Here is a 3,733-nt window from a genome sequence, read left to right as displayed (position 1 = left end):
CTCCGATAGTCTCGCGCCGTCGAGTTCGAGACCGATAGCAGCAGCAGCGTGGGGGCCGGCGCCAGCGCAGCGGGGGGGTGGTGGGGCTCGGCTCGGCACGGCACGACGCCGACGCGCCGGCACGATTCGCGCGCGCGATTGTTTGAGTATCATTTTCGGTTGTTTGCCCTGCTTTGCCCCGCCGCGGGGCCGGCGGCAGCGCCTGCTTGGTCATTGCGACAGCGCGGGGAGGGCAGCGAGGAGGTGCCCTTGAGAGGGGGGAGGGGGGGGCTAACGAGCCTGCAGCGGGGGGAGGGTTGCGGCCGCGGGGAAAGGGGAAGCGGCGGAGAGAGAGGGGGGCTAGATCCTGCCGAGCTGCGTGCCGACGCCGCCGACTCCGGACGGGACGAGACGAGACGAGACGCCGTCGAGAAGCGCGTCGAGTGAGTGGCGGCGCCGCGCTCGCTCGCCGCTGGCTTTTCAACACGGCGCGGGGGGCGGGGCGCGGCGGGTCCAACGAACGTCCTTGCACGCCCTTGAGGGGGGCGGTGGGGGGAGCAGGGGCTTCCCGCCGCGCCCCGCTGTGTTGTTGCTTTGACGCGGCGTAACGTGCGCGCGGCGATGCTGCTGCTATAGCGCCGCCACCCCCCTGCGGCGATGGTGATGTGTCACTCTCGTGAGTCCATCGAATATATACCTGACTGAGACGACGACGACGAGAGTGGTCTATTTTTTTTTTCCTCCCCCCCCCCTCTTTTTCTTTTGTGCCGCACCCACTGGAATGACATGCTGCTGCGCGTATGGATATAGCTCCTGCAACACCACACACAGTGCTGCATAGCAGCGCCCCCTTTGGGCTCAGTATGTTAGGCACAGTAGTCCTCGGCCGCCACCGCCACCGTGCTGCAGCAGCTGCTGCTTGCTCAAGTCCGGCTCCGGCTCGGCAGCCGCGCCGTCGCCGCTGCTCCGCTCCAAATTGCAGGGGCCTAAGCCAATCCCAAATGGCGCCCAGCGCGCGTGTCTGCTGTGCAGCATGAGAGTGCAAACCGACACAGGCCGGGCGAGCGGGGGCGGCGGTGGGGGCGGCTCAGTGGACAAGGGCCTCAGATGGCGATGCGGGGGTGGCGGAGGAGAGGGAGGTGGGGGGCATTACCAATGGAGCGCCCAGCAGAGGCCAATCCAGGAGGGCGGAGCGGAGCGGCCAGGAGCGTTGGGAAAGCCTTGTTATACTTTATGACGTTTTCATGCTGGCTAGTTTACTTTTGTGATTTCGCCCACCCCCTCTCCTCCTCCGCCGCCGTGGCGGTCGGTTCGGTTTGCCACGCGGGTTCTTTTTGACCCTGGCTGTTCAGAAGTAGAGTGGGCTCTTTTGCTCCCCTACTGACTCGTCAAGAGTCCGCTGCCCTTCCTCCTCCAATGCAGCCAGTTCGCAATCAATGGAGCATTCCTTCTTCGAAATTTGGGTAGCGAGATCGGAGGAATTTCCTCGTGGGGTTGCGAGAAAAGGGTGTGATGCCAATGCCCACTTATATCCAAGGGATCGTCCAGAAAGTACGTCCGCTTTACTCAGATTCGTTTTGCGCAGTACAGCAGGAGCTCGGCGCCTGCGAAACTCGGGGTAGGCCACCCAGCAGTGCACGCGTGCACTACAGGCAAGATTTTGCCTACCGATCAGGCGCTCTGAGAGCTTCCAATGTCTGACTGAACTATGGGCAGTTTCGTGTAACGGCAAATGGCGAACGACGTACTTTCTGGATGATCCCGCTCCCCTACACGTCCTGGCGCTTCACGACGTGCAGGCGGCGGTGCGTATGTCGCAGTGTCCCGCTGGTGCATGACCAGGACGGCGGCATGCTCCTCGTGCCGGTCGCTGGTCGCTCATTCGCGGGGCCATAAGTGAAGTGTCAGGCGGCACCGGTCGGGCCGAACTCGCACCCGACCTCGGCGGCGGCGCCCCCATCCCCATCTCTCGCTCGCGCTCTTGCGTGTGTGTCGGAGACAGAGAGAAACCCGCGCGCGCGGATGCGATGCCGCCAAACGGGCCGGCTGAACTGGTGAGCGGCGTGGCGGCGGGGCAGAGTCCTGTATGCACGGCAGGTCCCGCTCCCGTTGATGCCCAATCACATTACCGGGAATGATTCAGCCAGCGGGCGCGCGCGCCGGACGAAAAGGAAAAGCAGCAGCGGCAGCGGACTGACTGTGGCCGCGCTCCGGCCAGTACGCCACCGCGTCCCTTCGCCCACGCCCCGCCCCACCCCGCCCCGCCCCGCCACGCCTCGCAGCACCTGCCGCCCAGTGCTTAATTGGAACGGATAACGCGCGCCGTCCGTGCATGGGCAATGGGCATAGGATGTGAAAGGAAGGTCACGATGAAGGAATCGGGATTTGGTGCTGCCGGCGGGGCGGGGCGGGGCGAGGCGGGGTGAGGCGAGGCGGGGCGGGGCGGGGCGTATGAGCCACGGCTGGCTGGGAATGGAAATGAAATGCCACGGTAAATTCCTTTTTCGAGGCGAAGCGCAGTTGTTTCCTAACGCGCCTTGACTCCCCGAACGATTCGATACCGGTAGGACTCGTGATTAGTGCGATTATTCAATTTTATGATCTCGGAAAAACTTCGCGGCCTCAAGCGCCGCCGCGGAGTCCGCCATTACGGTGATGGAGATAATAATGTCTTCATCTGCGAAAAAGTAGACCCGTTTTTGTTTTACTGGGCTGTAAAGCGCCGTAAAAGCTATACACACTCCGTTTCGAACTGATGACCGCGGACCTGAATGGGAGAGAGGCATGTGACTAACTAGTACTCTTACTAGGTGTGAAAAAAACATGAACCAAAAACAAGGCAAATCTACTGCTGACACCGAGACGGTAAGCCCGAAATCAGGGGCAACTATCGTTTGTCTCTAAGGAGAGAGGAGAGAATGTCAAAACAATCCTAACTTGTTGAACTCCTACTGGGAGCGAAATAGACCAGAGGCCGACTAAAGGCGTCCTGCTGGTGATGCTGAGAGGCAAGCCCGAAATCAGAGTAGAAGCAGCAGCCACCGTTTGTCTTCGCTTCTGAGAGGGAGCAGGGAACGCCAAAACAAGCCCGACTTTGTTTCCCTAGCGAGCGGCCAGTCGTTTCGTTTCATAACGACGGGGCCCTGCCCGCACAGCAGCAGCAGCGCGGGGATAGTCTTTTGAACGCATGGTGTAGCACGCCCCGAAGGTGTGGCGGCGCGGGTGAGTGTGAAGGGTTCCCCTCGGGGTTCCCTTCCCTCGCCCGACTTCATTTCAATGCTCCGCCCCCTCCATCGCAAATTACTTTACTCGAACGACCTTCCCGACACCACGACCACGGCCAGCCAGCCTATCTCCGCCATTGCAAATATATGCCTCGACCCCGCTGACCGTACAGCCACAGTGATCACTGATCATATCTTTCTCCCTCACCCTCCCCCTCTCACTCTCTTATTCCACTATTGGCTTTGAGGGCTCAATTGAGTCCTTTGCAGGCAACATAATCTCGACGAGCATCTCTTTGTCGATGTCGGACGCCAGCTCGCCCGGGCGCCCCTCAGCGCGGCCGCCCCGCCGGCCCGCCGCATAGCGGCAGGCGGTGCATGACCGATGCGTGCAGCGGAGCCGATCGAGACATCGATAACGGCCGAAAAGGGTCTCATCATCGGCTCCGATAGTCTCGCGCCGTCGAGTTCGAGACCGATAGCAGCAGCAGCGTGGGGGCCGGCGCCAGCGCAGCGGGGGGGTGGTGGGG

This window comes from Frankliniella occidentalis, unplaced genomic scaffold (genome assembly GCF_000697945.3).
Source record: "Frankliniella occidentalis isolate FOCC.00 unplaced genomic scaffold, Focc_3.1 Scaffold52, whole genome shotgun sequence".
In the NCBI taxonomy this organism is placed as follows: domain Eukaryota; kingdom Metazoa; phylum Arthropoda; class Insecta; order Thysanoptera; family Thripidae; genus Frankliniella; species Frankliniella occidentalis.
Note: the sequence above shows the minus strand (reverse complement) of the source record.